The following is a 23,374-nucleotide window of genomic DNA, read 5'->3' on the forward strand; positions in this document are numbered from 1 at the left end:
TTTCCATGGTCCACTGGTTGGATGATGGCGCTCTGGTTTTTCAGTAATCTTGGCAGAGCTGCTGTCAATGCTTCTTCAAACTAACAGGACAGCTGTAAAACTGCTGTAGGTGCAGGTGCTTTAGAAAAAGGAATGACGTCTGAAGTAATATGAAGGTGAATCGTGGTCTCTGTGGACATCTCAATTGTCAGTTTGTTCTTTCTCTTAGAAGCAGGTTCACTTCGTCAATGGCAAGCTGGGGAGTGTAGCATTGTTCAAACTTTGTCCCGATTGGTTCTGCTGAGGCAGGAAAAGTGCGCATCAAGAATGGGTCTCAGTCTAAAGAGGTAGAAGTGCAGTTGCATTCATAGCATGATATGTTGCACTGGCAGGGATTAACATAATCATGGGAAGTCCCTGAAAGTCCCAGGACCCCCCTCTTACATGCTGGAAAGAGTATAATAAACAAGTGCCATTTCAAGAGTAACATCCGGTAGCCACAGAACACACTTTAAAAATACCATACACAGTTGATGTATAGAGGCGGTACTATAGATGCAGGGCACTTACCAGAAGCCATTTATTTATTTATTGAGCTTTGTTAGTTGCCTATAAACAGATTTGTGTTTTGAGGCGTGGCAAGGCTGTCTAGGGAGGGAACAGGGGAGTAAAAAACAGCAGCAAAACAGTAAGTGTACATTCGTGGTCCTACTAGGTCGTGTGGCATTCGGACATGCAAGTGCAGAGAAGAGAAGGATGATTAGCAGGGAAGGGAAAGAGGGAAAGAGGTAGAGAAAAGCATAGTTTTTAACATTTTCCGGAACTTGAGAAGGTCTAGCTCAAGTCTGAGAGGGGCAGGGTGGCTGTTCCACAGAGAGGCACCAGAGGAAGAGGGAGACCTGCCCCCTGCTCTCTGCTTGGAGAAGCGTTTGGCAAGCAAGGAGATGGAGTTGGAGGAGCGGAGGGCTTGAGCTGGGAAGTATTTACGACAGCACAGTTGGAGATAGTGTGGTCCCAGGCCCCAGTAAGCCTTGTGGATGATGTAAAAGATCTTGAATTTGATCCTTGTAGCCACGTGGAGCCAGTGGAGAGATTTTAGGGCTGGAGAGATACGGTTCCTTGACTTGAGGCCAAGGATAAGTCTCATAGCCCTATTCTGGATTAGCATGATGGGGACGTAGAGAGGGAAGGGGGTGATTGAGGAAGAGGCTGTTGCAGTAGTCCAGACTAGAAAGGACCAGAGCCTTGGAGACATAGAGCTTCTGGGGAAAAGTGAGGAAAGGGAGAATGCCTCTAAGGAGGTGACGCTGAAAGTGGGCCTTCTTGGCAAGGCCCAAGATGTGAGGGGTGAAGGAAAGAGCATAGTCAAAGATGACCCCAAGGTTTTTGGAGTCAGAGGATGGGGAGGGTAGGGGGCCCAAGGAGGGCGGCCAGAGGGTAAGAGGGAAACTGGGCGCTGGTGTCCCAATGAGAAGAATCTTTTGTCTTACCGTCATTAAGACAGAGATCATTAGCCACACACCGTGTCTGCATGGCAGACAGACAATCGCGAATGAGGAGAGAAGGAGGAGATAAGGTGAGAAAGAGGGCCAAGATATATGTTGAAGTGTCAAGGCAAAAGGATACAGCCCTGGGGGATACCACAGGTAGAGAATAAGGCGGAGAAGAAAGGGCACCGTTGCAGCTGGGAATGGTGGTTAGTGAGGAAAGAGGTCAGCCAATCCAATGCCCGATCAGTGATGTCGGGGGTGTTGCAGAGTCCTTTTATGAAGATGGAGTGGTTGACAGTGTCAAAGGCAGATGAGAGATCAAGGAGAAGGAGAACAGAGGGAGAGTTGGAGTCAAGATTTGTGAGCATGTCTTCACGGGTGTAGAGGAGAGTAGTTTTCATGCCTCTGGATCCTTGGATTCCAGATTGGTGGTCATGGAGGCAACCAACAATTTAAGTGTGAAGGTTCAGTTGGTGGAGGACCAACTTCTCCAAGAGTTTACCCAGGAAGAGCGAAATTGAGATAGGGCGATAGTTAGCCGTGCAGGAGGGGTCAGCAGATGTTTTTTTCTAGGAGAGGGTGAACAAGGGTGTGCTTGAGGGAATGAGGGAAAGAACCAGTGGCAAGGGAGTGATTGCAGAAGTCGTCAAGAGCCAGTGCAAGGGAGGAGATGTTGTGCTTAATGGTTCTAGAAGAGCGTGAAAGGGGCCCCTAGGGGTCCCGCGCGATATGGAAACAAGGCAATAACCATACACGAAAAGATGCGCCAGACACGAGGTTCAAATTCCCAATGCTAGGGTTTATTGCAAGCAAAAATAGTCCCAATTGGCCAACTGTGGTCTCACGCCCCGCTACGTGAGTTTTCTAGACCTCGAGGGACGCAAGAGAGCGAATTACGTACATCAGTTACATATATACAAAATGCATATCATACAATCAGCAATGTCATGCTTAACACCCCCCCTTATTAAGTTTCTTTGAACTCGGGATGACGATGGACATTTCCGACGGGTATGATAATTATGACACTTTCGATGTCTATTCTAGTAACAATGTGCAATTTAGAAAGTGCGGAGGCATCTTTTAGTTGTTGAACAGAACACATTGGTTCTGTTCTCGGAAGCAAGCTTCACATGGGGGAAGAGCCACATTCCAAGCTTTGCTATCTATGAGGTACTATTCGTGTCCTGGGAGCCGACACACTCTAAAGGGTTTTGCGAAGGGGGGCCGTAAGAAGAGCATAATTCAAGCCTTTAGCTGTTTTATTCTAACATATTCTACCACAGTACGAGACTGGCTGGCAGCTGTGAAATGATTAAATGCCCTGCAGCTCTCCCTCAAGGCTACAGAGAGGGAGCGTGGGCATTCCTTTCTGGGCTACTCATGAGGAGTTTCAACAAACTCCTCAGTCCCGCGACCTTGCCCTTTCATATTCAGACAACAATGCTAACAATTGAGCAGAGTAAGCAGAATTTGCAAGAATTGCAAGCTGCAAAGCAGTTTAGACAGAAAGCAATGAGCAATGGTTAACAAGCAAAATGGAGATTCTTGCTACGTTTAAAATGGCCGCTTGTTGGTCAAGCATAGCAGTCTGTATTTCTATAATTCGGTGCATAAAACAGTTGGCCTTCGGCCATCAAGTTACGTCTGTCATTCAAATGAAGGGCATTCACTTTTCCAGATTGACAAACCCTCCTTTTGGCCGTATGCCAAACATCTTATTCATTCATTGTATCCTCCTCCGATGAGGATAAGTCTGTGTTATCTATGTCTGAACCTTTCATGCTATCATGAGCATCATCTTCATCATTAATGTCTATAGCCATGAATTGTTTTACTGTTTTTGTTTCATCAGTGTCTCTGTTATTTCGGTCATGCGTTTGTTTTCCTCTCAACACCATGTGCATACATCCCTTAGTACAGCCATCAGTTATTTCAGTGCAAACTATTGGTAAGCATTGTATGCAACAGCAACATGTTATGAATATACCAAGTACCACCATTAGTATCGAAATTAACTTCCATCCCCAGGACCGCAATAGTCCCCAAAACCAGGATCCTATCCCCCAACCCCCTTCTTCAGTGGAGAGTGTGGAACTTAGGACATGTAATTTCCGGATTGCTTTAAATATCGTAGGGGAATAATCATCTATATACAAACAGCATGCAGTTTTTACGAGTTTGCAAACTCCCCCACGATCAACTAATATTATATCGAGAGCCATCCTGTTTTGTAGTGCCATTAATCTTATTCCTTTCTCTTCTAACGTCATATTCAATAAAATATCCGTTGTTGAATCTATTGTATTTTTTAATATTCTAGACAGTTTTCTTATATTGTAGAAATGTTCTATTTGGGACAAGAATGGTATAAATGATTTGGCGATATCTATTGCTATCATTCCATCCTCGCTACTCCTTTGAGTTCTACCTTTTGTTTGTCTGGCTACTTCTGCTGTTTCCAAGAGGAACACTCCTGGAAACAGTAGACCTAGGTAGCATGTACCTCCCCAGTTCCTAGGTTACCATGGATATGCTTTTTCCCCACATATAAAGTAAACAGGGTCCCCTACGTACACGGGTTCTATTTCGTTTTTTAAAACCACTGTGTTCAGGCAGTTGCTAAACGTTCCTACTTTATAGGAACCTTTTTTCTGTAAACATAGGGGAGCAGTTTCGGGGCTGTGATCCACTGTATAGGCAGGGGGCACATCATCTTTATTCCATTCATCCCTCATTCGAAATGTCATTACTGATGTTTCTTCTGCTGGCGGGGTTGGTCTATTCTGCCTATTTAATCTATCTAGTCTTGTTGTCTTTCGTGTATTCTTCCTCATGGGATCTGGTGAAAACACGCGAGCTTTGTGGAATATGGAACAACCCACAGGTCTCATGATCACTTCCTCAAATTCATTCATATTGGTCTCATCTAGCTGACCCGTATTACTCTTGTTCCCTTTCCCAAAGAACATTGCACTCAACGATACTTCACATGAATAAACCAATGGTACCGGTTGTACATACCAGCCTATCCCTTTCCCACCGTGCTGTGGTAAATGGGCACAAACCCAGCAATCTTTTTTCTTTAAAACCGCATGGGTCATGTTCATGATGAGCAACAATGTATTCTTGCCATATCCTTCTCTATGTCTTTCTTCCATTGGGGGCAAAGTACCAGTGATTACATGAACCGGGCTTTCAGTAGCTGCTTTTGGCAAAAGTGTTTCTAATGGGTGCGCGGACTCCAGGAACCATAGTGTAATAGCTGTTATTGTTGGTACTACCATACTTAAGAAACACAGGACCAATGTCCAAATCAGTACCTTATTCCTTTTACCATGCTTTTTCCCAAAATGTATAGTCTCTAAAACTATCATCTTTTCAGCAGGGGTGCAGGAGGAGGCTGCAACCGGTCTTGATTTGTTCTTCATCGTCCTTCTTCTTGCTGGCAAAGTTCGTCGCAAATGTCTCTCGTTCTTGATGCCAGAAAAGTTCAACAAAAATGTCACAGTTCAATTCTGCCAGCCCTTTCACAGCTTAGATCACTTATCCACTCCGAGCAAGATTAGTTGTTTTTTCTCCCACTGCTCAGACGATTTCTGAACAGTTTTTTATTGATAGAGTACTATGTGCATCCAGCTTGTCCCGCTCTGGCTTAGGACGCAAGTACTCTATCAGCCTTAGTACTTATGTGCATCCAGCTTGTCCTGCTCTGGCTACTGACACATGTACTTTTTTTTTTATAAGCGTACCGAGGAGCCGTGAGTCTTGAATTGTCCGACTTGCACAACTCTCACACTTCTCTCCTCTACGCCCCTGGCTCCTACTCCGTCCGTGAGTGGAACCAAAGGCAAAAGAAAAGCACCAAAGATCTGTGGATCACTTTGCCTGTCGAGGCCGAAATTATACCATTTCACTCCTGGTATTGTATGATCTGTGAATAGTGCCGTTGCACTTCCAGTATCAGGCTCAGTGTCAGCCTGCGGCACAATGATGGGTAGCGATGAGCGCCGTGGCAATGATGTAGTTTCTTTCTTTGGCTTTGGTGCGTTTGCAGAGACTGGCGGGCGCCAAAGGGGTACACGCGTTGTTTCTGCTCGTGTTTGCAATGCAGGGTTTGTGTCGCTCAGCAGTGATGTTGTTTCTGCTGAGCAAAGTTGGGGCACTTTTCGCCCTTTCCCCTTACTGGCTGCCTCCTCAGGCTCTGTTTCGAGTTTCACTTCTCGCTCAGGCTTTGTTTCAAGTTTCACTTCTCGCTCAGGCTGATGCTGTGGCAGTGGATTGGCAACAGTTTCTTTCGTTTCCGAGACCGTTTCCTTTCTCTGGTCGTTGGAAGTTGTCAGCAGTCCTGGGAATCTTTTGGCATGTGTCGCATGGATCCATGCCTTCCGTCCGTCCACTCGAAAAGCCGTTTGCGTCGCCAAAAGTACTTGGTAGGGGCCACGCCACCTGGGTGCTAATGCTGTCTTCCGCTCAAAGTTTTTAATCAGGACCCAGCTACCAGGCTCCAGCGAGTGCCCCGGTCCTGGTAACGCCTCCTGCACCTGCTGATGAATCAAACGCAACTTCTACATTAAAAGGCCACAGTACGTGCTTAACATAGGATGCTCGACCTCACCTAATATTTTGGGCTGCGGTGCGCACCATACATTTGCCGGTCTCCCCATTATAATTTCATAGGGGGAGAGCCCAGTTTTAGCCTGCACAGACGTGCGCATGCACAATAGCGCTAGGGGTAATGCATCCACCCAACTCAACTTGCTCCCAGCACAGATTTTAGCTATCTTTGACTTTAAGATACCGTTATGTCTCTCAACAAGCCCGGCAGAACTGGGATGCCTGGAACTGTGGAATCGTTTCTCTATCTGTAGACCTGCACAGATCTGTAGTACTACTGCGCCCACAAAGTGTGGGCCGTTGTCTGACCACAGGACACGGGGCAACCCAAATCGGGAGAAATACTCTTTCAATGTTACTTTTGCCGTTGACATGGCAGTACATTCTTTTAAAGTATATGCCTCCACCCACTTGCTAAATGCACAAATCACCACTAACACATATTTGTAGTTCTGGCACCTTTCCATTTCTATGAAATCAAAATGGATTACCTCAAATGGCATAGAGGGTGGGCCAAAACTGCCTACTGGAGTCACGGTTCCCTTCCCTACATTGTGTTGCAGGTACATAATACAATTCTGCACTAGCCTTTCTGCGTTCTTTTTTATGTGCTCATTTTTCCATACTGTGGATAAATGCTGTACCATTTTCTTCACGCAAATGTGGGTAGGGCTATGCGCCATCGTAACCATTGCAGTCACGTAACAATTTGGCAACATCCAGTTCTTTGTTTCCTTGTCCACCCAACATCCTTCCAAATCTAACTCAGCAGAGCCCTCAGCCCACCCCTGAATCTCTTCGGTCGTGGCCTCAGCCTGCATTTCTTTGACTGTGGCAACTCCATTCTCTATCATACAAGGTACTTCCTCAGTCTTGTTTGTCATCATTTTATTTCCCAAATCTGTGGCTGTTTGTTTCGCAATCCTGTCTGCAAATGCGTTTCCCTCTCCCACTTTGCATGTTACTTTTTCATGTGCCTCGCATTTCACTATAGCTAAGCGTTTTGGAAACATGAGTGCAGACAACAATCGCACAATCAAAGGCCCATGCTGAATCCTGGCCCCATGTGATGTCAAGAAACCCCTCTCAGCCCAGAGTCGGCCAAAGTTATGAACCACGGCAAAGGCGTACTGGCTGTCAGTATAAATATTCACGTTCAAATTCTCAGAGAGTTCACAGGCTCGGGTCAGTGCTATTATTTCTGCGGCTTGTGCCGAATTGTAGGGGATTCTTTTGCTTTCTACAACACTCTCTAGGGTAGTAATTGCATATGTGGCCGTTGATATGCCATCTGGTAATTTAAAACAAGAGCCGTCACAAAACAACTCCCCATCTGGCTCTTTCTGCGGGATGTCGCTGAAGTCAATTCTTCCCTTTGTTTCTTCTTCAGTGACCATTAAACAATCATGGGGTGGTGATTCGTTGTCACCAATTTCTGCTATGGGCAGTGGTATTGATTCTGCAGGATTCAATGCGCTACACCTCATAATTTGAATGTGGGGTGCAAACAAGATGAGCTCATATCTTGTTAGTCTGGCAGAAGTGAGGTGTTGCGTCTGTGTTCTATTTAATAGAACATCTATAGCATGTGGCACCATCAGAATTAAAGTGTGCCCCAATACCATACCTTCCGTTTGTTTCACTGATGCAGCAGCCGCTGCGACAGATCGCAGACATCGTGGTAGTGCGCACGCTACAGGGTCCAGCGCGGAAGAATAATAGCCGCACGGCCTATTTCTTCCACCTTGTTCCTGTGTCAAAACCACCAATGCACATCCTTAATTCTCGCTCACAAATGGTCTAAAGATCTTTTTATAGTTCGGAGTGCCTAAAACTGGCGCAGCACACAATGTAGCTTTCAATTGCTCTAACGCTTTCTGACATTCTTCATCCCACTGTAAAGGCATCACTGCATCCTTTTTAGTTAATTTCATCATCGGCTTCACAATCAACGCAAAATTACTGATCCACTGCCGACAATAAGAGGCCATGCCTATCGCAGCTCTCACTCCTTTTTGAGTTTTTGGAATAGGCATACTAGAACGCATACTTTCTATGCGTGCTGGTGTTAATCTTCTCCCTTCTTTCGAAAGTAGGTAACCCAAATAAGACACCTCATTTCGATTATACTGCAATTTCTTCAAACTTGCCTTGTGACCATGGGTTGCTAGGTGTGTCAACAGTATTATAGTACTTTCTTTGCAGATCTCTTTTGTGTGAGCAGCTAGTAATAAGTCATCTATGTACTGCAAGAGTACGCAACCTTCGGGTAATTCTAACATGTCTAGCTGCTCTTTTAGCGCTCTGCTGTAAATGCTCGGGCTTTCTGTGTATCCTTGTGGAATGCGTGTGAATGTAAATGATCGACCTCCTAGAGTAATCGCGAACAGATATCTACTGCTTTTATCCACTGGAATGCTGAAGAACGCGTTCTTCAAATCAACTACACTAAAGTATTCTGCAGTGGCCGGTATCATTGTCAGTATTGTTGTGACATCTGGGACCAAAGGGAATTGTGAGTCTAGCACTTTGTTCAATGCGAGCAGATCAATTATGAAACGATATGGTACTTCATTGCCTCTTTTCTTGTAAACTGGAAGAATCGGGCTGTTGCACGTGCTACCTGCAATTTCTTCAACCACTCCCAATCTCACCAGGTCAGTAACAATACTTTTTAATCCCTTCTCACCTTCAACAGAAATTTTATACTGGGGAATTCGTGCTAATGTAACACCTTCTTTCAAAGTTATTTTTGCTGGCTCTATTTTCAAGCATCCTACATCGTCATCATGCATTGCCCACAGACAGGTTGTACTCTACTTAGCTCTTCTGGTAACGCTTTTGACATAAATTCCGTCACCGGTGCATCGTGAGGCCACATCGTGAGGAACACCCCATCTGCCGTACAATGTATAACTGCCCCCAATTTCCTCAACAAATTTAATCCTAGCAAGTTCTCCCCACAATTTTCTGTCAGAAGAAATGGACATTGTTCCGTAAATGGTCCTATTGTAATTGGGACCGCTTCGGACATGGGGTTAATTACTGGTGTAACTGCGAACCCTACAGAAACATTCTTATGCCCCGACAGTGGGATCTCCGGAACCAAGTGGTGGTCTATCGAACACTTTTGTGCCCCTGTATCTACAAGGAAACGGTACTCCTTATTCCTGACTCTCATTTCTACGTAGGGTCCTCTCTGATTCACGGGAATAGACACTGGTTCTGACCCCTGCCGTGGACTGTCCTATTGCGAAAATAACACATCGTCCGACGTGTAGTCACCGCTGCTGCTATAATACGTGTTTGGCTGTGTATCAAAAATATTCCCATTTCCCCTCGGTGTCCTCCACTCTGATCATTTCTCTGTTGGCCCAGCCCGCCCTGATTTTGGTTCGGAACACTTTGGTTCAATGCCTGGTTCTGTTGAGCTTGGTTTTGACCATAGGATTGGTTTTGAGTACCTCCATTGGTATATCCCTGCTGCTGCTGCATGCTATTTCTGCTTGGGCCATGTGACCCCTGATGTCCTCTATGAGGCTTTCTCTGGCCAAACCCACCTCTATTCTGTAGGTGCGGACATTGCGCTCGCCAGTGTCCTTCCTCTTTACAGTACGCACATTCATTCAATCCCAATGACACCCTGTGCGTATTATTCAAATTTCCCCTGCCTTGTGCATTTCCTCTACCTCTATTGTATCCAGTGACCTGCTGCAGTAACACTCCTACTATCGTTCGCATCGCTTCTTTTCTCATCTTCAATGGGTACTCATTACATATCTCACTTACTTCCTTCACTGACGTTCTTTTGTTCGACATCCATCGCATTGTTTCCCCCACCCATGCCTGCAATCTTTGTTTATCACCTATTTGTCCCGGTGCCGGCAAATGCTTTGCACCACCTGAAAAAACTCTTGGCCACGATTTTTGCATATACAACCTCGACGCCTCCTTCCTACCTTTCTTAATACACTCCTGACTATATTCAGGTGTAGCAAACATTTCAGCATATCTATCTTCCATTTCATTTTTCAGTTCAATGAGTTTGTACACATGTTTTCTTCCATCCTCATCTCTTTGCTCACTGCGTGCTAACTTATTCTAATCTAACAATCATTGTGGCGGTAAATTCCCAAGTATCTTTTTCCATTCTCCCACCAAAATTTCCACCATGCATTCCAACACTACCTGTCTCTCATTGCTTCTTCGGTACCCATACAATGAGGCCAATGCTGCCGTCCCATCATTTCCTTCTATGTACCTTTCTGCCTCTCGCTGTAATTCAATCTTTCTTTCCTTGCTTATCGCGCTTCGAGTTACCCGTCTGAATCCTGTTCCTTCAGCCCGCCTCTCGCCTCCCAATTTCGACTTCGGGAGGGGTGGATGGTGCTGAATCTGTCTCTGGAGCGGGAGGTGCGGATGGGACAAGTGACACAGGTGGCATCTGTGAAAGGCCTTTCGAATTTTACCAGTGGTGGTGGTGGAGAGGTGAGAGGAGGGGAGCCAGGAGAAATGGCAGGAGAAGGGTGGCCGTTTATGAGAGAGAAACATTCCACTGTCAGGGCAAACCAATGTTTCTGTAGGGGTTTCTGGCACACCAGTTGTTTGTCTGGTTTCTTCACCGGTACCTATTTCTTTGGGTCCCATTACAGACCACTGTCCATTTCTCTTGACTTCGAATTGTGGAGAGAATTTGCTGGGGTTGAATCTGTTGAAGGAATTAAATGCGGTAATTCATTGTTCCTCTGATGGAGTGCGTTTGACGATTTCACCACAGCAATGTTCTGTTTCGCAATTCTTGACTAGACCTTTGCCGCCAGAATTCAGTAATGTACCAGAGTGTTTGTGGGCAGTTGATGACAATGATGTCGGTGTTTTGCAGATTGAGCCTGTTAAAATAGTTTTGAAACATGGAATTAAGCTGCCCCGTATTCCACAGTATAAGATCTCAGTTGAAGGCGAGCGAGCTTTGAAGAGCATTGTTTCCGATTTTGTGCATCGTGGGGTGATTGAGGAGATTGCAGGAAGTTTGTGCAATAGTCCGATTTTACCCGTGTACAAAAAAGGTGATAATGCAATTCCATTTCGTTTCATAATTGATTTACGTGCCATTAATAAAGTCGTCGCTCCGCAATTTCCAATTGTGCATGATGTGACGACAATATTAACCATGATTCCAGCTACGGCTACTCACTTCAGTGTTGTGGACCTAAAGAATGCTTTCTTCAGTATTCCTATACATGAGGATAGTAGATACTTGTTCGCGTTCACCTTAGGGGGACGCTCATTCACATTTACTCGTGCACCTCAAGGTTATACTGAGAGTCCTAGTATTTATAGTAGGGCTTTGAAAGAGCAGCTTGATACCCTTGGATTGCCCCCTACTTGTACGTTGCTTCAATATGTTGATGATTTGCTTTTAGCCGCTGACTCTGAGAGCTCTTGTAAAGAGGGCACTGTGTTGTTGCTCATCCATCTAGCTAAGCATGGTCACAAAGCTTCGCTCAAAAAGTTTCAATATTGTTGCCAGGAGGTCGTCTATTTAGGCTATCTCCTGTCAAAAGAGGGAAGAAGATTGACACCTGAAAGAATAAAACACATTTCTGGCATGTCTGTCCCAAATACACAAAAGGAAGTTAGAGCCTTGATAGGTATGGCTTCTTACTGTAGGTTATGGATCCCAAACTTCTCACTAGTGATAAAACCGATGTTGGCCTTGACGAAGAAGTGTATTTCTTCGCTATTGCCATGGAATACGGAGCATCAACATTCATTCGAGTTGCTCTAGACTGCATTATGTTCGGTGCCAGTTCTGGGCACACTGAACTATGAGAAGGCCTTTGTGTTGTTTGTGCATGAATGTGATGGATGTGCTTTGGCTGTATTAACGCAGGAACATGGAGGGAAGAATAGGCCATGCGGTTACTACTCTTCCGCCCTTGATCCTGTTGCATGCGCTTTGCCAAGATGTTTGCGCACTGTCGCTGCTGCTGCTGCGTCTGTAAAACAGAGTGAGGGAATGGTCCTAGGCCATGATTTAACCCTGATGGTGCCTCACTCTGTAGATATTCTATTGAACAAAACCCAAACGCAACACCTCACTTCCGCACGACTGACAAGATATGAATTAATCTTGTTTGCTCCCCACATTCAAATTAGGAGGTGCTGCGTTCTTAATCCGGCTGAACTCCTACCTTTCCCGCAAAATACTGTTTGCGGTGACGAAGAGTCACATGACTGCCTGTATACTACTGAACAAGATACAAAAGGCAGAGTTGGTTTGAGGGACACTCCTTTGGATAACCTACAAGGGGAGCTGTTTTGTGATGGCTCCTGCTTCAAACTACTTGATGGTACATCCACAGCTGCTTATGCAGTCACTACATTGAGTACGGTTGTGGAGACCAAGAGAATTACGCATAACTCTGCGCAGGCCACAGAGATTATAGCATTGACTCGAGCTTGTGAGCTTTCCGAAGGGCTAACAGTAAACATATATACTGATAGCCAGTATGCCTTTGGGGTGGCTCACAACTTTGGGAGACTTTGGTCAGAGAGAGGGTTTTTAACTTCGCACTGCACCAAGATCCAACATGGCTCCCTGATAGTACAATTGCTTTCAGCGCTTGCGCTCCCTAGTCAGTTAGCAATCATTAAGTGCGCAGCACATTGCAAGATTATAGATAATGTAGGGAAAGGGAATGCTTTTGCTGATCAAATAGCTAGACAAACTGCCTCTGATCTCTTCACGGAGATGTATGTTTCAAGGGAGACTGTAGATGCCTATGCAATGGATGAGGGTGTTGGGTCTGTACGGGATATCTAAGCCGATGCCACATTAGAAGAATCCAAGAGGTGGGCTGAGGGCTTGGGGAAACTCAATGATGATGGGTGTTGGGTGGACATGGTTAAAGGGAAATGGTTGCTTCCTAATGCCTATATTGTAATGATGGTTACCATGGCACACGGTCCCACACATGTGTGCGCTCAACAGATCACGAGAATGTTAGAGAAAGTCTGGGTAAATGATAAGATTTCAAAAATTGCCCAGCATTATGTCCAAAATTGCATGATTTGCCTGCAACACAATGTGGGAAAGGGGACAGCATCTCCAAGAGGTAGCTTTGGGCCTCCTTCTGTCCCGTTTGAAGTGATCCACTTTGACTTTATTGAAATGGAGTGATGTAACAATCTAAAATATGTCCTTGTGGTCATTTGCGCCTTTTGTAAGTGGGTCGAGGCTTTCCCTGTTAAAGACGCTACAGCCATGACCACTGCAAAGACTATGTTAAAGGAATTCTTCCCACGGTTCGGTTTGCCGAGAGTTATCTGGTTGGATAATGGTCCGCATTTTATCGCTGCTGTAATTCTACAGATATGTACGGCATTGCAAATTGACAAACAATTCCATTCGGCCAGACATGCTCAGAGCGCCGGATTAGAGGAAAGACACAATGGTATCATTAAAAACAAGCTTGCTAAGACGTGTGCCGGCACCAAACTAAAATGGCCGGACGCCTTACCGATCGTGTTACTTTCAATGCGGACAACCCCTCAAACTAAGACTGGGCTCTCTCCCTTTGAGGTGGTAATGGGGAGACCTGCTAATATTTGGGGTTTGCCTAAAAGTTGCGCATTGCGCGATGTGGAAAATGTACTTCTCTCCGACTAGTGTAACCAGTTAACTAAAAACCTGTATTTCATTTATCACCAGGTGTTTTCAGCTTTACCTGTACGGTTCACGGGCCCAGGACATGATATACAGCCTGGAAGTTGGGTCCTAGTGAAGGCCTACGAAAGGTCTTCCTGTCTCGCTCCTCGTTGGAAGGCACCCTACCAGGTGCTGTTGGTCACTCGGACAGCAGTGCGGGTGGCTGGAAAGAAACACTGGATCCACGCGACGCATGTCAAGAAACTTCCTCACCCGACGCCACACGTTACAGAAGAAGCAGAACCCCTCGCTGATGCTACAGTCCCTGATCTTGGAGTAGCAAACAGCGCTGTGAGTGCGTCGGAGAATTTCTCTGAGCCCGTGGAGCTTGGGGAACAGTCCATTTCGTCTCCGCACTCTTTTGAAAAATCACTTCCGGAAAATACTGTTTCAAGCTCTGCAACTTCCGTCGCCTCCGATACCTCGCTTCCCTCAGGAAGTGACGACACCTTATTTTCGGACCAATCAATCTTGGGTACCACCAGGTACAACCTTCGACGAAGAAAATAGAACTACGGCACGGGTTTTTCCGTGCATTTGAGAAAGAGAAGTGATCGAAAGTTTTCCTTTGTATAAGAAAGTTTCTGTTAAACAAAAGGGGAAAAAAAGGGATTCTGCTGGCTAGGGTTGGGAAGGACTAAGAAATCGCGCAACCGTAGCGTCGCCAGCAACGAACATTGGGGTCGTCGATTGTGGAACTACAATGCCTGCCACCTCCACTGCTGCTCCCCGCACTGGACTTGTGAATAAGGGGGTGACCAACTTGGACAATGAACAATGTGCCTGGGCCCTGAAAATGTACTGCTGTGTTTTGATAACGATAATTGTTATTTTTGCAATTACTGCTGTAGGACTTTGGTACTTTGAAGAAATCTATCCTCTAAAACCATTACTACCGACCGAGATTGTACCGACTGCTTTGACTCCCTCTGTACACCTTCACACTCTGTCCCCTAGAGACTCCCAACATAGACAAAAGTATCATAATAACACTCTAATGATAGTAATGAATGCAACGCATGCCATTTTTAATAAGAGTAATTGTTGGATTTGCACTCATTTACCGCAACATGGGAACAAGGGACTGGGATGGTATATTCACCCTTTACCTTTAACGACTGCTTGCTATGCCTCTCTTAGAGCACTATTCTTTGGCCGTTGGAATGATAGCATCTCAGGGAACTTTGATGGAACTAATTTGAATGATTTCAAGAAACGTGAATTAACTCCCCTGGGATGCTCGCTTTTTGCAAATAGAAGTAAACCTAATGTCGCTTCTATTAGGCCGTCTGATAAACTGTCTCTTCCTTTTCAAACTTTAATTTCCTTTAAAATGGCTCCGATAGGCAATAAGGACGCTGTGCCTCCTTCTTACTCTATAAATCATAGCCCTGACTCGGTCCCCTTTTGTGTACAAAGAAATGGCACTCGGCCAATGGGAGATTTTGAAGGTTGTATGAACATTGTAAATCTGACTGGAGAAAACAGGCCTCTGTATGTAGGGGGGCCTGTTTATTTTGTTTGTGGTAGTTTAGCATTTCCCTGGTTGCCCAAGGATTGGCAGGGAACCTGTTATTTAGGAATCCTGTTACCCGGGTATTTGTAGCTAGTACATTGGAGGTTTCTAAGGCTCGCCCACGGCGGGACAAGAATGGAGATACCCCTGGGCAAGTATTGGGAGATATAGCAAAATCAGTTGTGCCCTTTTGGGGACAAATAACAAACTCTGAGAACATTAGGGGATTAGCAAGGGTACTGGAGAGAACGATCAACCGGACCACAAACATACTCTATAATATGACATTAGAACAAAAAGCAATAAGATTGGTAGCACTCCAAAATCGGATGGCATTAGATGTCATTCTGGCAGAACGAGGTGGAGTATGCAAATTGGTGGGGTCCGCTTGCTGTGTTTTCGTACCAGATTCCTCGCCGACAATTTTTAAGGCAATACAGAATCTGCACATTCTTAGTTCAGAAGTGCATGTTCCCGAGGGAAATTGGGATCTTAGCGCTTGGTTCTGGGACTTCTTGCAGTCTTGGGGTTGGAAAGTGCTTTCAGTCTTGCTGATTATTTTGGGAATTCTGCTATTTCTTTGTTGTTGTATCCAATGTCTACCAAGTATATGTTCAATGCTAGGGGGATGTTGCGCTCAGGCGATAGGTACAATAGGACATAAAGTGTATGCCCCGGATAAAACCTCTAAGGAGTATGTACTGAAAGAGATCTTAGTAAAAGATCTAATGGCGATAGATATTTCTGACAGCTATTCAGGGTGTATGGACGATGACACATGGAGTTATTTGCAGGGAGATCAGAAGTAGTTTAGCACTTGGCATAGGCCAAAAGGAGGGTTTGTCAAACTAGAAATTATATCGTGCCTCCTATTGCTATGAATATATGTATATTGGCCTACGCCAAGCTGCTAACAAGCTGCTTATAAACTACATGTGAATAAACTCGCATTGCAAGGTCCTGACCTTAGAAACCATGTAAACTGTCATTTTGGGTCAAGCCGCCATTTTAGGTTTTCTTGCTCTATAAAGTCACCATGTGAGCTAAAATGATAGCCTATGTTATTCAGAACAGAACTTGATTGTCATGACCTCTTTACAGCTAATGTATAACTTGCCTGCAGGCCACTTGTTAGGGTCATGAGCTGAGACCTTGTCCTTCTGCTGACCTGTGTGCAATGGATTACCTGTATCACCGAAACTGATCTATAATTGAATGAGAACACCTGCTTAACTACATTGTATAAACTAAGTCCTGCATTGTAATGTTAGGCCTAGAGCATACATTATTACCATTTCTTCTTGTTAATGTATAAACCTAAGATGAACTAGATTTGACCTGGCAAGGGACCCTAGAGCAGTAACTTATTTTTGGAATGGTTAACCTGCAGAAAGGCTGGACAACAGGCTGGAGAAATGTATAAAAGCCTGACTGTTTCAATGAATATTTGCACTCACTGAGCACACCGAACCATGCCGGAGTTCGCTGTGTTGTACTGAGGGTCGATAGCTATCTGAATTTTGTTCTGTTCTTTTGTAACTGGATTCAGTATAAAATAAAGTACTTTGTATGTTCCTTTGTAACCTGTGTTTGGTGTGTTTCCTTTTTGGTTACCCTGCCTCATATTATTTCCTTGTTTTCACAAGGCTTTGTGGTGGAGATGGGATTTGAGACCAGTCTGCAATTTCTGCACTTTATGACTTTGTTTCCCTTTATTGTCATTCATCAATGATCAATTATTTGTGAATGTTTGACTTTGGTGAACTAAAATGAGTAATCCTTTTTGTAGACCTGACTTGGAAATTACAGAAATCCTATGGGAGACCAATATGGTACTGTTAAAAAAGATCTGTATAGAATGTTATGCAAAAGCAGAAAAGTTGAATATTTATTTTCACCATCATAAATGGAAGCCCACACGGCTTAGACTACGAATTGACATGAGTCTAAACAATCGCATCTGTGTTTTTCTATTGCATTCAATAGATTTCAAAGATTCTTCTGCTTAGTTTTGGACAGATGCTTGCCGATTATTATAAATGATTTGAAGACGATTTGAAATTGTAGAAAAAGAAATGTTTTTTTGTCTCTCATAGGCAGATCAGAAAGGTTGCTTGCCAAAGACCTGTATGTGCTATGTACTATTTTGTTTATATAGCATGACCTAGCAGTGAAGGAAAGTCATGCTGTACAAGGGGTTAGGCAATAATATAGACACTCTTGGAACAGGGATCTACATCCTTCGGCCCTCAAGATGTTTGGGATTATAACTCCAATGACCCACTCATCACGGACTATGCTGGCTATGGGAATAGTAGTCCGAAACATCTGGAAAGCCCAAGTTTGCAGACCCTTCACTTACAGTAAAAGTACTCATGGAAGGGCATGGAGGGACGAGAGACAGAGGCTTACAACCAGTGGGTACAGGTTAGGAAGTCAAATTTCTGTGGAATTTAGTCTGCTCTCACAGGCAGTGTTTTCTTTTCCAAAAGCAGAGGGTAAACTTGAAGAGTGAAGACAATTTTGCCTTTGTTTACTGTTTACTTTTAGACTACACTTGGTATGCAGGGTCACCAGCAGCACACAGGTGTAAGCGTTGGTGGACCCCCGGATGCAATTACCATTTATTTTAAAAGGACCCGCTTTGGCTCCACTGCCATGATTTATGCTTCCTAATCACCTCTCCCAACAAAAACATAGGGGGTCATTTTGACTAAAAACGGAAATGACATTCAGGAGATGCCAACGAGTGCTTTTCTGTGCTGTTGGATCCTCTGCATTCAATGTTCACCAGTCTTAAAGCGGAGAGTAAAATTGAAGAGTTCATCACCTTTACTCTCCAGTATTACTCTCCACTTTGAGAGATAAAACACTGCCTGCAGATACGCTTTCCATGCGACTTTTTATAATGGATTCCACTGGCATCTGCCTGGCCATTAGGAGGTGCTAAATCCAGGCATGTTCCATTGAAGTCTTTGGTTTCACATCTGAAAGAAAATCTCATGAAGGTGAAAAATGAAGTTCTCTTCCGAGACGGAGGAGGAAAAGAAAGCAGATGTACTATATTTGATTTGCTGCCCTCCTCTGCCCCAGAACCGCACCACCAAAGAGGATGTAGCAGAAAAACGAAAGCGTAAAAGCAAATTTACGCTTTCATTTTCCACACCGTTCATTGGAAAATGACCCCCATTGTATTCTTTATTGGGGTCAGCCGCACAAGTTTTTAAATGCTTGTTTGGAGGGACCAAGTTCCAGACCATCACTACACTGATGCTATATTACTTTTCATACCCATTGCTTTCCATAGCAATTATGCTGTTTTGAAGCACAATAGTTTTTACGAACACCAAAGTTTGTATACTGAAGTTTATTAACCTTAGAGAACATATAGGCAAAATCTGCCTTGCCTGGATCTAGAACTGTGATCTGGTATAGGAACACATATCTCTCAACATGTGCTTAACAGACTGAGCTATCTTCTCAAGCATCATGGCACTGAAGCTTATAAATATACGCTTCAGCTCTAGTTATTGCATATGACCAATACACATTCTCCAAAGAAAGGTAAAAATGGCACACAAATGATGGTATTGCAAACATAGACGGCATTAAAGGATTACTTGGTCGAATCAGAATTTAATTGTCAACAACTGTGCCTGGCAACAGGCACACAGCCTCAGCATCACATTATTGGATATCAAGCTATGTGTTATTTCTATTTTTTAAATATGTGCACTGCCTTTTCTCCCTAAGGAAACCAGTGTGGGGACCCCATCAACTATGGGGCTCAGGGCAGATGTCCTTTTGCCCTCCCATAAAGACAACTCTGCTTGGACAGGGAGAGCAAACGGGCATCTCAGGCTAGGTTGGTGTCAGTTTATGACTGTCCTAGACTAAGGTTTCAGAGACATCAACACACAGATTATTTCTCTTTGCTTTCTCTTTGCTTCTGTTTTTCCTCCCCCTCTTCCCTGCTGACCTCCTGGCTGAAACTGAAACTGAACTGGTTACCTGGCCACCTTCTGGTCTCGGGCCCAGGTCCCTCCCCCACCAGTCACACTCACCTTCACTGCCTTCCTGGCACCCCCCCTCCTGCACTTGGGGACTCTTTCCGTATCCCTACAGTCCCACTACAAACACTTGACCCTGATGTCTGCACTTACCCTTGCCACCTGCTGGTCGCACTTTTATTTATTGTTATTATTCTATTACCCCATGTACTGCACTGACCCTCCCTGCTGCCCTCCCCGCACTTTCCCCCTTCCCCCTCCCATGCACTTGCGTGATCTGAATGCCACCTGGCCTAGTATGATTGTTGTCTGTCTCCCCCCTGTTCCCCCTCCCTTGTCTCATCGCGCCTTGAAACACTTGTGTATAGGCGCGTTATAAATGCCATATTATATCATCATATTGCTTTTCCAGTGTGCTAGCCCCTCAGATTAGGAATGCACATCTCAAAACCTTCATCCTGCCTCATGACTTCCTGGCCATACTGCAGGCCCTTCTGGTCTCACCCATTGATGGGGGGAATGCCATCATCTCAGGTCTCCAAGCACTCACTTGCTTCCCCTAAAAGCAGTCCACCACACAGCAGCCTGCCATGTTACGAGTGTGCAGAAAATGTACTGAATCATTCTCCTTTTATGCAAACTACATTTTAATTAACTTTTTTTTATAACACGCTTAATACCAGAGACCAGTTTCTAAGCGCAGGTCCAGGATTCAAACCTGTGCTGCTCTTCCAAGGAAAACTACATTGACCTTCTCTCCAGGATATGATACTGCACTTATCTACTAAGCAGTTATGAGTAGCACACCAGCAAACCTGGTGGCTAAGCTCCACATATCTGGTGTCACATGCTCCTTGCACAGCAAATCGACCATCTGGCTTGAATCGGAACTCGTCCATAAAGAGAGGACCTGCAAACAATCCTTCTCTCGTCACGCACCCACCCTCTGAAACCTGATCCCGGTATTATCTCAGAATTCCCCCACATTTCACCAATTTTGCAAATCTCTTAAAATGTGGCCTTTTCAACAATACCTGATCATGTACTAATCCCAATGGATGCACAGACTGATTCACGGACCAGAACTCACAGTACTGCTCTTCTGTTCAAAGACGACAGCTCAAATGCTAGTTACTCACAGCCTATACAGCGCTCCACTGCTTTTGTGCCCGGTTCACGCTTTAAACAATCAAATAAATAAGTGAAATAAAAAATAGGTGGGTATCAGTATATGACCCTATTAGACTAAGATGGTTTCGGAGTCAGCTAATCACACACTGTGTGGGGTTTGGTAGGGGGTCCCAGAGTCCCAGCTGTTAAAACTAATGGAATCTTAGCGTCAGAGCCCAACTGACTTGATGGGTCTCACATTCAGAAGCACTCTGCAAGATTGACATATGCTAAGCATTTGCATTATGCTGCTCTCCCACACCTGTGATACTATGCAAGGATGCTGATGGTCAAAAATAGTTTGTGAGAAACAGAGTTTTCACGTGTCCGGTGGCCGTGCGTGAGAAGGCCATCCACTCTTTTTTTTTTGTACTATTTCCTTTCCCATTTGAAATTTAGGAGAACTATAGGTTCCAGAATTCCAAGCATAGCAGTGCCATGTTACTATTTGACTCACAAAAACCACAGAAACAATTGCATATTTTTTGGAAATACAAAGATCACATTTTATTGCAGCAAACAAACTGGAGCGGTCCCAGCCATGTAAGCAAATAAATGTCATGATCACTTATAAGGTAGCCCAATGGTTTTCTGGGCTGGCAACAAGTTTATATTCCACGCGTGACACATGCCACTTCTGGTTTCCCATGTGCAAAGTGACGGACATATGCCTCTGGTTATCAACTGCCAGACAGTATATGGCAGACATACGCCTCTGGTTGTCAACAGCCAGAGAGTATATCCCCGGGACCACTGAACATCGGTTGACGAGGAGTCTCAACTGTTCATAATTGGGTAGAAAAAGAATGGCTCTTCGAGACTGCACCAAAATGATATTTCCACAAGTTCCCAGTAGATTTTCATAAATCAATTATATTCACTGTATGGTGCCCTTGAGCTGATATTTTATTCACTGTATGATGCCCTTGAGCTGATGACACGTGTTTCGGCTGGTAACAGCCTTTTTCAAATCAGGGCATAGTCGTGGTCTATTCAACATTCATAATCAAATGTTATGTGTCCAAAACAATTATAATCACACATTTACCATATTTTTCAAAAACACGAATTGTCAAATGTTAGTATTATGTTTGTTGTATATAGCAGTGTGACCATACATTGATCATTAACAAAAAGACATTAAAGCCATCCCCTGCCTTACTGTTCATAAAGGGGAGTCAATGCCCATCGTCTGAACTTGGCTCGACTGTGGCCATCCGGAACTGTTCACGGACGGAACCGCAGCGTCAAAGCTCCTCCCGGCTAGGACCGGCCGTAACTCCGTCTGTGACAGAAAAATAAAAAGTTAGCAACACAATCACCAAATCATATAAACATCAGCTATATCATCATAAAGTATTCAACGAGTCACTGAATAGGTAATGTTAGCATCAGTGTATATAGTCTTCCACAGCCAGCCCTTATCCTCCATTCTATACTAAAAGGAATTCATGCGGGGGGCTGCAGAAAAGTGAAAGAACCTACGCAGCTGCTCGCCTTAAGAATGCTTCCCGGCACCGGAGGCCGAGTGCGGCTAGGCCTGGGAACGCCCCTTGGGCCTCCCCAGAAAGGGGAGTCGAGGTGCTGGATACACTCTGTGGTGGTGCCAGAGGGGCGGCCCACTATGCAGGCTGTACCTCTAGTGCCCATTCCGGGGGCTGGCCAGCCTCTTAACAGGACTGGGTGGCCTTCTCATGAATGTCCACATGAAACTTGGGAGCTGCAATTTCTTTTCCATTCTTCCAACTATTGGCTGTTTGATCAGAGACGTTAATCATGTTTCGAAAATGCACTATTGCCCCAGGCCCCGTGCAGTACAAAGTACGGCACGATGGAGGGCCTGGGGGGCTAGGCGCAGGGTGGGGGAAACAGAACGGCACGAAATACAAGGGGAGGGGCAGCCAAGCGGCGCCCCCACCCTCAGCGTTGCTAGGGAAACCCCACACGGAGGGGGGAAAGGTGTGAGGAAAGCAACAGGGGGGCAGGAGGAAGTCCAGCCCCCCCCAGAGGGACAACAAAGGGCCAGGGGGGTATAAGTACCCCAAGGAAATGCAGGATGGGCACAACCAGGCAAGGAGCTCACCTCACTCGCGTAAGCTCCTAAGGCCTGGAAAAGGGGGAGAAGGAAACGTTTTTGCCTCTACGGGCTTATTTCGTTACCTCTTTCATTTAAAGGACCAAGTTTGCCTCTGCAGGCTTATCTGGTGCGGGTCTGAAGGAAAGCGAGCAGCGCGGCGTGGCAAGGAAAGGAGGACTCACCGCGGCGGGGAGCAGCAACCAGGAAGCTACGCGGGCATCAGGCACGGGGAGCGGGCGGCGTGCGGCGGGCTCCAGCTGGAAGAGGCGGCCGAGTGAAAGCGGAGGATCAAGGACACGACCGCGTGCAGCAGAGGAGCCGCCACAGGAACGCCACAGACCAGACCAGGAAGAAGCAGGACGACGAAGCGGGCGCATCGGAAGATCGTCCCGGGTAGACCGAAAGCAAGACGGAGTGACGGCAAGACAAGGGGGCGTGGCCGAAGGGAGGAAAAAGTTCAACAAGGAGCGGACGCGCTGGGGATTTAAAGAAACAGCCGCGCACGAGAGGTCACGAGGCTGGTGGCACAAAGCACTAAGTGCCCAGACCAGTAATCGGAAAGGGGAGGTTCGGGCCAGACCCCTGGAAAATCGCCAAAATTCTAAAAGGGCTATAAAAAAAAATAATAAAATAAATAAATAAATAAAAGTAATCTACTGGCCAACGGAAACAGGAAAAATAAATAACGAAATGTATTTTTTTTTTTTCAAAAATGGCCAATGGGCCAGGAAAGCGGCAAACGAATAAAAACAGTCCGATTTACCCTCAGCTTCGCAAGGAGGCGGCAGCTGGCAAGGATCGAAT

This window comes from Ambystoma mexicanum, chromosome 1p, assembly GCF_040938575.1.
Source record: "Ambystoma mexicanum isolate Mex_15411 chromosome 1p, UKY_AmexF1_1, whole genome shotgun sequence".
NCBI classification, from domain to species: domain Eukaryota; kingdom Metazoa; phylum Chordata; class Amphibia; order Caudata; family Ambystomatidae; genus Ambystoma; species Ambystoma mexicanum.